The 12,143-nt window shown below is 45.3% G+C and overlaps 1 long non-coding RNA gene across 1 annotated transcript; it reads right to left on the bottom strand.

The window, feature by feature from the left end:
• Positions 1 to 6,319: 6,319 nt before the first annotated feature.
• Positions 6,320 to 11,813, bottom strand: LOC103158697. Its single transcript, XR_003484664.2, has 2 exons — positions 11,372 to 11,813; positions 6,320 to 7,158 (listed from the first exon to the last, which is right to left on the bottom strand). It is a non-coding gene; the product is annotated as an uncharacterized LOC103158697 (long non-coding RNA).
• Between the last annotated feature and the right edge of the window lie 330 nt (positions 11,814 to 12,143).

Below are 12,143 nucleotides of genomic sequence, written 5' to 3'. Positions count from 1 at the left end.
GGGCAAGACCTGTCAGAGCCATGTTTGCCATGCTCTAGCCTGTTAGAGCCCTTCAGTGGTGCCATTCGTCTTTAATTCTAGCACTTGGAAGGCAGAGGCAGGTGAATCTATGAGTTCAAGACCAGCTTAGTCTACAGAGCAAGTTCCAGGACAGATAGAGCTACACACATGGATGGATGGATGGATGGATGGATGGATGGATGGATGGATGGATGATGGATAGAGTATTGTAATCAGTTTCTAGCATTAGGAGTTTACTACTGTAGCCAGCACCATTAGGACCAGGCAGGTGAAAGACAAGGCCATGCCCACCTGGGCCACCTGCCCTGGGTGGGTATGAGAAAACAAGGGTCAGCAGCATACTGAGCAGTAGGGTGCCATTATGGTGAGTAAATATATAGTGAGGTATGGGTGAGAGGCAGAATGGTTCATGTTTTGTGGAGAAAGGCCAATCTGAAGGGGTGCAGGTGTTGAAGATTGGGCTGATATGGGAGGCCTGCTTGTCATCCAGTGATGTCTGTACCTGGGCTGCTACCAAGGGCCACACTGGGATCATAGCCCTGCTGCATTCATGGTCTGCATTGATGTCCATGGCTCCTGTTACCACTAAAGGCCATATGGATGCCTGGGATCTGGGCCACCACCTGGGGCCATGTTGGTGTCCCAAGGCCACCCTACAGCCAGAGGGAAGCTGATATGAGTGGCCTACACTGCCACCTGGAGCCATGGTGACATCTGGGTGGGACTTTTGCAGGGGAACATGTCTGGGTCTGTGGTCCTACAACAGCCAGGATCTGTGTTGATGTCCATGGCCCGTGTTGCCACCACAGGCCACAGGGATGCCCAGATTCTGTACCACCACCTGGGGCCATGTTGGAGTCTGAGGACCACACTGCTTCTGAGGCTGTTGCTGGGCCCATGCAGATCTAGGAGGTCTGCACTGCCACCCAAGGACGAGGTGATGTCTGGACCCAGGTTGTGCTGTTGGCCATGTCTGGGTCCATGGTTCTGCTGCATCTGGGGTCTGTGTTGCCCATGTTACCATGGGACCCCGTGTGAACCATGTGTTGAGTTATGCATCGAACCATTTGTTGGAGTATGATGGCAGTGCTGGCCAGCCCCATCCCTCAATGGCCCAGAGAAAGCCTCCCTCCACCTCACCAGAGAGCTGACTCTGTTCCTCACTGACCATGGGATAAGGGCCCAATTACCCTGACATGAGAGAGCTGCCCTTCCACCCACCCCGCCCATTTGGGAAAGCTGGCCCCACACCCCACCATGGGCATGGGAAAACTGGCTTTCCTCCTCACCTGAGAGGGGTGGTCCCAGCAGTCATGACTGACCAAATCAGATACCACCCAGGTACGCATCCAGGGCTTTGAGTTGGTACTCCCCAACATCTGCCCCATCTATGACCTGCTGGAGTGTGTGAAGGGACTGATCTATGGAAACCATGTCCACAGAATCTCCGTGACTCAGGGCAACAGCAGGGTATCCGAGTAGAGTATCATTGTCTATAGTAGCATCTTGGTCCTCCAATAGATTTGAGGTACCAGTCAGCCCTAGGGTGTGGCTTCAGTGTACAGATGGGATCCCTTATAACGAAGAGGAGGGGCCTTGTGATCTCTCTCTCTCTCTCTCTCTCTCTCTCTCTCTCTCTCTCTCTCTCTCTCTTTCTCTCTCTCTTGGGTTGTGGTCTGAAGCCAGAGACCTTGAACCTGACCAACTACACATTACACAAGCAAAGCTATTTGGACAAAAGCTTTGGGCGGCGGTGGCACACACTTTTGATTCCAGCACAGGAGGCAGAGGCAAGAAGATCTCTGTGAGTTCAAGGCCATCCTGGTCTACAGAGTAAGTTTCAGGACAGCCAAGGCTACACAGAGAAACCCTGTCTCGAAGACCAAAACAAAATAAACAAACAAAAAAGGGGTCTACTACATGATACATAGCACCTCCCAATGCCTAAGACAAATGAGGAGGTGATGGAGAGGTAGGGAAGAAGGAAAAGTCAAGTGTTTTGTTTTGTTTTGTTTTGTTTTTTGTGCTTGCCCTATTCCCTCTGCCTTGCAAAAAAAAAAAAAACAAAAAAAAAAAACAAAAAAACAAAAAAAACAAACCTCAGATTACATTCCTAAAGCTAACTCCCAAGATCCATTCCCTTATTTGGCCACTTCCTCCTCCTGAGGCTGACTACCAAAGTCCAGCTATCAAAGTATTGAAGTCCAGCAATCAAAAGCCCCCTTTGGCTCACCTAATTAGCACGTCCGATTAAAACCAAACACCTCATCCCTTTCTCTTTATAAACCATCATTTTCCTATGTACCACATCTCTCTCTTCTCTATTCAGAGGCAGTCCGTTATCCTCCTGGACATATACCCCTGCCCACTTTTCCTTGTTCCCTTTCCCTTCTCCTGTCTTTGTCCCTTATCCCTGCTTTCTGTCCCTCTGGGGCAAATAAATCTCCTTTGTGTTGAGAACTTGGTCTTGGGTTGTCCTGAGCCAATGTCATTTTCCTATAGCACCCCTTTAATCCCAGCACTTGGGAGGCAGATACAAACAGATCTCTGTGAGTTTCAGGCCAGCCAGAGCTTCTTAGTGTTCTTTAACAGTTTCCTCTAAGATTGAAACATTCCACTTTTCAGGGAAGCTCCTTAAGCAGGAAGATAAAAGATTCAAAATAACGTCCAGGAAATCCCTGCAACTGACCAGACTCACTAGGCCCCTTCTTGCCAGAGTAAACGATAAAAACTGCAAAGTCTCAGACATCAGACCAGCTGCCTGGAAGAAGCAGAAACTAGCTGAACATCCTGGAAGAGTGACACAAAGGTCACTCTTTAAGCAGTTTAGCTGCCTGAAGGCCTCATAGTGCTTCAGGTTTTGTGAGCTATCATGGTGCTGGGTGGGCTTTGGAGATGCAGCTGTCTAGGAGTCATTTCTGCTCCTGTAAGTAACCCCTCACCCATGTTTCTGCAAGAAACGAAGAACCAGCCTGCCTCCATCTTAGGCTTAAAAGCCATCTTATACTAAAGACAAACTATGGGTCATTACTGTTGATGATTAAACCTCTGTTTCTCAAGGACTGAACTATGCTCCATGTGTAACCTTAACTGCAAATGGTTCCATACTGTCTGTCCCAGGAATGGTAATCACATCTTTGTTTCAAAAGCTGTTTATAGCCATCTTGTAGCCCTAACTTTGTTCCACAAGGTTATATGACAACCTTGTTATCCCCATGTTCACCTTGCAACCGCATCTTTGTTTCAGGAGGTCCTTAGGACTAAATGTTCTGCTCCTGTGACCCTGCCTATTTTGCCCATCAAATCCCCCATTGGAAACTCCCTGTCCCTGAGCCATAAATGCCTTGTCTTTCATATATCCAATGCTGATCTCTCAAACTCCACTTTATTATTTATTTATTTATTTATTTATTTATTTATTTTTGGTTTTTCCAGGCAGGGTTTCTCTGTGGCTTTTGGAGGCTGTCCTGGAACTAGCTCTTGTAAACCAGGCTGGTCTTGAACTCACAGAGATCCACCTACCTCTGCCTCCTGAGTGCTGGGATTAAAGGCGTGCGCCACCAACGCCTGGCGTCAAACCCCACTTTAGAGGAAGGCAGTCTATGCACACAAATAAAAAAAAATGGCTTGGGTCGGTGGTCTTTCTCCTCCCAACTTTAGGATTAACAGTATCCCAATAAAACTCATCGGCTCATCAAGATGTACTTTGCTCTATCATGGGATCCCCATCTGGTGCAAGTAGATGTGTGAATCTCCCCAGGGAAAGCTTTGTCACATAACACATAGTGAAACCCTGTATTGAAAAGGAAAGAAAGAAAGAAAAAAAAGCAAGGAAGGAAAGAAAGAAGAAAGAAAGAAAGAAAGAAAGAAAGACTAAATAAAGGAAAAAGGAAAATGACATGGAAGTCACACTCTGTCCCTCCCACAACACTGTAACACCACATTAGCAAAGGGATGAAGGGAGAGCCATCAAGCCTGCTAACCTGAGTCTGACTCCAGAATCCGCAGTGGAAAAAGGGAGGCAACTCCTGAAAGTTGTCCTCTGACCCCCACATGTATATTACCATGGCACATGTTTCCACACACTCACATGTACCATTCCCACATACAAAATAATATGTAAACAACTTTTTAGAAAAGGGTTGGCTAGCTGGGTGTGGTGGTGCACACCTTTAATTCCAGCACTCAGGAGGCAGATGCAGGTGGATCTCCGTGAGTTTGAGGCCACCCTGCTCTATAGAGAGTTCCAGGACAGCTAGGAATATATAATGGGGGAAAGGGTTGGTGCACTGGGTGTGGTGGCAGCAGAAGCAGGCAGAGGCAGAAGCAGGGAAACCAATGTGAGTTGAGGATGATGTGGTCCATAGTTCCAGGTCCGCCAGGCTATATAGTGAGACCCTTTCAAAGAAATCAATGAGGTGAGGCTGGTGAGCTGGCTCAGAAGATACAAGTCCTTGACCTGCATGCCTGAAAATCAGAGTTCCGTCCCTAGAACCCACATAGGGAACTGAGAACCAACCTCCAAAACTTGACCTCTGACCTCCACACACATCCACACACTCTCTTACATACACACCTATAAGTAATCACAGTTCCATTGTTTTGTTTTCTAAATTGAGAATGAACAGAAACTGGGAAGCATATGCCACAATACCTTCAGATATATACCAAAAAGCTGATTAAAATATACCAGAAGCACAGGGCATTGGCCACACAGACTGTGAAGTGCAAGTATCTGTTCTCTTCATTCTGCTCCTGTGTAATAAGATTATTTTTAAATTGGGATAGAAAGATGTATGCAGTAACACCAGTAGCCTCAGCATTTGTGAGGCTGAGGCAGGAGGATTTCTGTGATTTTGAGGCCAGCACAGGTTTTACAGTAAAGCTCTAAGCCAAAGAATAAAACCTAGGCTACAGAGTAAAACCCTGTCTCCATATTGAAACAAAACACAATGAAAAAAAAGATAAAAAATTAAAAGACACCCCAAAAGCAAACATGGATGTATGTATGCTGTGGAAAATTGTCTTTACCTGGGGAAAGGTCTGACTTTTGTGCACACTCCTCAGAGCTTCTCTCTGAACTTTTGAAATTCCCTGAAAGGTACAAGGAATGAAAGCAATCTGATGATAGAAGGAATATGACTGGAAACTGAGTTCCCCCATGAGGAACTCAGCTTGACTGAGTACTTAAGTCAAGCCTGCTTCCCTAATGGAGCTTCAACCTGAGGTCTGGACACCAGGGCTAGGGTAGGCTTCTTTATTTTTCAGATTTGTTTTATTTATTAATTTATTTTTTTACATTCCAATCCCAGTTCCCCCTCCCTCCTCTCTTCCCACTCCCCCTATTTTCCCCTCACCCCACCTTTCCATCTGTTCCTAGGAGAGAGGGTTAGGCCTCCCCTAGGAAGTCTACTAAGTCTGTCCCACCATCTTACTGAGGCAAGACCAAGGCACCTCTCCACCCCCACACCCTTGTGCCTAAGCTGAGCAAGGTATCTCTCCATATAGAATGGGTTCCACAAAGTCAGTTTGTGCATTAGTTAGATCTTGGACCCACTGCCAGTGGCCTCATATATTGCCCCAGCCACACCACTGCCACCTGTATTCAGGGTAGGGTAGGCTTCTTGTGGCCCTCACCACACATCAAAGTTGAGAGGATGAAACAGTTCCCAGACATAAAATGTGGGACCTCTGCTGTGGGTGTCTCTAACTTTGGTTTGGTTTGGTTTCTTTAGACAGGGTTTGGCTATGTTGTTAGCATCCACCACCCTTGGGGACCTGGCAGAGTACATCACCCCTGCTCGAATGGCAAGCAGTACCCTGGTTGTGTATGCAGGTGCTAAAGGTCCCTTTAGGAGACAAGCTCCTCCCACCCCCACTGTGTCTTTCCCAATGTTCCTCTGAAGAGGCAAACAAATCTTTGCCCACTCCCCTTCCCTTCCTCCCCCCCTCTCTCTCCTTTCTGTCCTCCCTTTCTCCACTCCCTTCCCTTTCCCCCAATAAAACTTCTCACATAAGCTCTGTCTGCACGGTGTGTTTGTCCCTCACTCTCTATGGGGCTTCCTGCCAAGGTCCCTCTTGCATGTAGCCAAGAATAACCTTGAACTCACAATCCCACTTCAGCATTCCAATTGCTGGGGCAGGCATGGGGCCCCTATACTGAATCTACTGACTGGTTCTTAGTTGTATCATCTCATTACTGACTTGTTCCAGAAGAATTTTGAACTTCCATGGAATCATGAGAACCCCCTACTTTATAACCAGCTTATTAAAAGTCAGTGAATCTGCACATAATGAGTGAAATTAGCACACTTTACTTATTTAAAAGGCATTATCATCTCTTATACCATCGGACTTTCCCAGGGGAGGAGAGGATTTGTAGACTTCATTAGGATCAAAGTTAGGTATCTAAGAACACTTCAAGTTCACAGAGTAAACATTGCAAACTGTCCCAGAGTTGGTACCAAGCACATCTATAATAGCACATGTAAGTTCTTTAGTATACCCTAAGACAACAAGGCAATAACCCAAGGGGACGATTGATGAATACCAATTTCAAGAAGAGAAAATATAGCTACGTAAGATCTGTCCAATCCCTCTCATCCTGTGAGAAGTATGAGTTAGAAGTACAGGGAGATGCCACTTTTAACTATCAAAGTGGCAAAGGAAGATTGTGAGGCATAGGAAAACCTGGTCTGGTAGCCTCACACATTGAGGTTCAATTCAAAATCAATACTTCTGTGAAGTGTAATGTGGCAATGTCTCGGGAAACTGCTAATATATTTGACTCAGCAAGTTCACCTTTAGGAGCTCACCACAGCTCTGACCACATGTTGGCAAAGAGCCATCTGCTACAAGTTGGAAAACACTGACCCAATATTTAATAACTCTTCCATTGGGATTTGAATCACTTTCCTTACATCTTGGATCTGAGAAATCCCTGTGATTCGACTCAGTTGTATCTGTAAAATGTGGCAGAAGCCATGTTGTGCCAGAGCCTGACCTCTACAGGCATGTGTCTTCCATTGTCATGGTGTTGGAATTCTGCCTGTGGACCAGCTGGTGCTTAGAACTGGAAAAACACCAAGGAGGCTGTGAGGGAAGGCTGGAGGGATGGCAGAACAACAGCTGCTGGTGCTGGAAGAAAAAAGAGAGAGAGAGAAAACAGTGCTGAGGTGGAGAAAGGGCAGCTCATGTTAGGCAGTCCTCACGTGACTGGCCTTTGGCAAGCTGAGAGAGAGAAAAGATACCTAATAATGTTTCAAACAATTTTTGGATTTGTTTATTATTGTACTGCGGTGTGTGGATGTGGGGTGTGTGCATGCCTGTGTGAGTGTGATGTGGGGTGTGTGCTTGCCTGTGTTTGTGTGTATGACTGTGTGCATAGGTATGTGCTTACCATTGCATGCACGTTCAGGTGACAGGACAACTTAACTTTAGAGCCATCTCATCAACCCTGTTTCAAATGCTTAAATAAGGAGATAGCAGGGCTGACTGTGAATGATCCATTTCGTAACCCCTAACTATGTATCATAACACATAGAAAAGGGGAGATGAGCAAAAGAAGAAACAATTCCTTTCACGGGCAGAATTTGGAGGAGGAGGGGGTTTTTTGTTTTGTTTGTTTGTTTGTTTTTGTTTTTGTTTTTAGGCCAAGGGTTTGCTGGTTTGGAAGATAAAACTGTCTCCTTCCTTTTCCAGGTGGCTAAATTTTTCTCAGAGCCATGGGTTGCGTTTGTAACACTGAGAATAAGACAAACAAATAAGCAAAGCAAACAAGAGAACTAAAAATAAATAAGTGAATAAAACAAACAAACAAAACATCCCCCCCCCCATTCATATATGGGAAGGAGGCTCAGAGCAGGAACTGGTTCTGCAACAGTATCTGACTGACCTTCCTGCTTGGACCACGTGGCAGTAACTCCGTGTTTCTAGAGGTATTTATCATAGATGTGCATGCCACATGGAGTCTTTCACAAACTCCGTTAAGAAAGTTATAATAGCTGGGCAGTGGTGGCGCACACCTTCAATCCCAGCACTCGGGAGGCAGAGACAGGCAGATCTCTGTGAGTTCGAGACCAGCCTGGTCTACAGAGTGAGTTCTAGGACAGGCTCCAAAGCAACACAGAGAAACCCTGTCTCGACAAAAACAAAAAAGGAGGAAAAAAGAAGTTATAAGTAGTAGCTAAAGAGACAGTTCCATGGTTAAGGCACTTGCTGCTCTCAAAGAGGACCTTAGTTCAGTTCCCAGCACCTACATGGAGGTTCAAACTATAACTATTTCCAGGGGATTCACTGCCCTCTACTGGCTTCCTACAAAGCACTGCATTTATGGGACGGACTTACATGCAGGCAAATCACTCAAACACATTTAAGAAGTTATAGCAGTTATAGCACCTCGGGTTCTGTAAGGCCGTTCCACACACACATCACTCTCAGTGAAGAAGATGGAGATGCAGCAGATGGAGCATTTGTAGATGAGAATCCCAACTTTGCTCCTCCGGCAGAGTAAGTCTGAGATGAGCTTTACACCATCTCCCGAAAAATTTAGCTCCAGCTCCTCACCTCTGTTGGCTTTCTTCCTGTTTGTCACACATGTTTCCTGATTGGCCTCTCATTTCTCCTATAAACTTCTTGTGCTTAAAACTTCATTTCAGCATTACCTCTCAAAGACCCACCCACTCTACCAGAAATTAGAAGGTAAAATATCTTGTTCATCTTGGAAATCTTCTCAAAACAGATGTTTCTCCAAGAACATAAAATATTGCTTCAAAGGTTTTAAGTAATATCCTGGTTTACTGGGGATTCAGTGAGATTTTTGTTATGTTTGCCCATATTAATAGATGACAGTCAAAGGAGAAAAACTGATGGGTCTGGATGTCTTAGCAGTTAAGACAAAAACTGTTTGTGCAGGCAATTTTCTTTTTCTTTTCCTTTCTTTCTTTCTTTTTTTTTTCAGGGTTTCTCTGTGTAACCCTTGCTATCCAGGAACTCACTCTATAGACCAGGCTGGCCTTTAACTCAGAGGTCCATGTGCTCCACCACTGTCCGGCATTCAGGCTGATTTTTTTTTTTTTTTGTCAACTTGACACAATGTAGAGTCATTTGGGAGGATGGATAATGGTAGATATTGATTGTCAACGTTACAGTCTCTAGAGTCACCGAGGAGACAAGCCTATGACATGCCTGAGGGGTTATCCATATTAGGTTAGCCTCTAGGTGTGTCTGTGAGGCATTGTGTTAGGCTAATTGAGGTAAGAAAACCTAACTTGAATATGGCAGCAGCATCTTGAAGGCAGCAGTCCTGAATGGAATCAGAAGCAAGGAGTTAGTTGAGCATTAGCACTTGGTGTGGCCAGCCTCTGGAGCTCTGCCACCATCCCAGGATGAACCATGCCCTCAAACTGTGAGCCAAAATAAGCTTCCTTAAGCTGCCTTCCTCGGAGTATTTTATCTCAGCAAAAGAAAAAGTAACGAAGACTATAAGGGAAGATTTAGGGAACTGGGAGAGGAAGGTTCCCAAAGTAGCGCCTTAAAACTCCCAGACGTTAACATTTTTAGCAGGCAATCCTCAAAATTCTTGTCACTTCCTAGTTACAAATGAGCAAAAGAGCAACTTGGAGTCCTAAACTGATCACAAAACCAAAGGGTATATACAATTAGCTGTGGCTTCATGGCTCAAAGCTAATAAAGCTAAAAAGTAAAGAGTCTTAAACATTATAAGTTGCCTCCTCCCTCAATGCTATATCTCCTAGAACTCCCTAAACAGTGCCCCCAACAGGGGACCAAGAATTCAAATACAATCCTGGTGGTAGCCTGGCAGTGTTGACCTTGGTGGAAGCTCACACCTTTAGTCCCAGTCCCAGCACTTAGGAGGCAGAGGCAGATGGATCTCTAAGTTTGAGGTCAGCCTGGTCTACAGAATGAATTCCAGGACAGCAAAGGCTACACAGAGAAACCCTATTTTGAAAAAAAAGGAAAAACTTCCATTAGTCATTCTTCTGGTCTCCATTTGGTTTGTTTTCTTAGAAGGTGCCTCGAAGGAGGTGTTTCTACCCTTAGGGTGCCTCATCCACAGGCTGCGACTCAACCTGATGCCGTCTACACATAGTCGGTTACCTTACTAACCCCTGGATGACCTGCTGTAAGGTGGGAATTCTCCAGACCATCTTTCTTGGCTCACAGTACTCAGGGAAGCATCTTACTAGCATCTACTGATTTATTATAAAGGCTGCTACAGAGGATTCAGATGGACAGACAGATGGAAGAGATGCAAGGGGCAAGCATGTGACAAGTACTGGGATGCCTCCCCACTCTCTGTGGGTTTTCAAACACCTGTCTCAGGGAACCTCCACCTGTCCAGCTATTCTAAAGCTCCATGGACTCTTAGAAGCTTTGATAAGTAGGCATGATTGGTTATATCATTGGTCACTAGTAATCAGCTCAAACCCCAGCACCTGTCATTTTCCAGAGGCTCAAGGGCTGAAACACCCAACCTTCACCTATACCTCAGTCTTCACTGTGAGCAGCCTCAGGATGGTGCCCCTGCCACCTCAATAGCTCACTAAGGAGTCTTTGTTTATTTGTTTATGTTTGTTTTTCCAGACAGGGTTTCTCTGTGTAACAGCCCTAGCTGTCCTGAAACTTGATCTGTAGACCAGGCTGGCCTCGAACTCACAGAGATCAGCCTGCCTCTGCCTCCAGAGTGCTGGGATCAAAGGCATGTGCCACCACCACCCGGCCCACATTAAGGATTCTTATCATTCCCAGGGATGCTAAGGGATTTAGGAGCTTTGAGTCAAGCAAGAGAAGACAATATAATAATAATAATAAATAATAATAATAATAATAATAATAATTCACAATAACAGAGGTAAAGTCACAGAGGTCAGACCAGCTTCTGTTCACACAGAAACTTGGGTTTGGTGTGTCCTAAGAATGTCCATTCACTAATGCTTTGTGTTACAGCAAACACTGTCCAAGTGTTATTTTACTTTCTTTATAAGAGGCAATACTACCATATGTCGGGATCCGGCTGTGCTCTGCCCTGCATTACTCTATATTATGCAAAATGGTATTTTTCCAGACTGTGCCTTGCCCTGAGAGACTCCATTTTACAAACAGCTTTTTACTCCATTCTGAGTGCAAACACAGAGACAAGATGACTCTGCACCTTGGCAGACCAGTAAACAACACCAGCTGTTCAGCACCACCCACAGGCACAGAGTGATAAACAACTTATTCTCAAAAGCAAAAAGGTGCCATTTCATGCATTTTTCAAAGTAAATTGGGACTAAAGGAGCACATGGAGATATTAAAATCATTAGGAGAGCCAGGCCTGAGAACTTACCAGATGTATCAGGCTGAAGAATGGGAGCAACTCTTCTCCTGGGCTCCATGAAAAGAAGCACTGTGATGTTGACCTGTCATGTGATAACTGGTACACAGGCAGCAAACACTGGAGTGTCCCAGGGGCGTCAGCTCAGCTTGTTTCCTGTTGTTGATTGGTCTTACTCGGATCTGTCTGTCTGTCTGTCAGTCTGCTCTTTCCTCTGGATCTGACATCCAACTATCCATCCTTTTGTTCACCTGGATCTAACCCTGTCCTTGGTCTCTGCAACCTCTCCTACTTTTGCAGCTTAACTCTGTGCCTGCGGCCTGACTCAGTAGCAGTAACAGCTTCTCTGGGGGGGGGGGGGACACACATCTGAAGCGTTTATCTATTTATTCTTTTATCAATAAAAGCCCAGGAGTCAGAAGCGTGGCAAAGAATCAACCAGTGACCTCCTCTCTCTTTCCCTCCTGGATCAAAAAGACCAAGCCTCTTTCTAAGCCGCTCCTACTACTTCCTGTATCTCTCTATATGTTCTGGGTCCTCCAAAACCTCTATGACTAATTTTGATCAGCTAGTAGCTAGCTCCACCTTCTGATTCAAGGTAAACTTTATTGTAGTCTCAGGAGTGTTAGAGTGTGATCAAAATATCCCACAACACAACTGCAGCCAATTTATTATCTTATATCTGCAGAAACTCTTTGAGTCTCTACTTGAAACTACTTGAACTCCACTAGGGTCTCTTTAACCCTTTGCAGTTGCTATAATGCAGAGAGAGAGAATGAATGAC

Source organism: Cricetulus griseus, chromosome 4, assembly GCF_003668045.3.
Source record: "Cricetulus griseus strain 17A/GY chromosome 4, alternate assembly CriGri-PICRH-1.0, whole genome shotgun sequence".
In the NCBI taxonomy this organism is placed as follows: domain Eukaryota; kingdom Metazoa; phylum Chordata; class Mammalia; order Rodentia; family Cricetidae; genus Cricetulus; species Cricetulus griseus.
The sequence above is the reverse complement of the archived record's forward strand: the minus strand, read 5'-3'. Positions and strand labels throughout refer to the sequence as shown.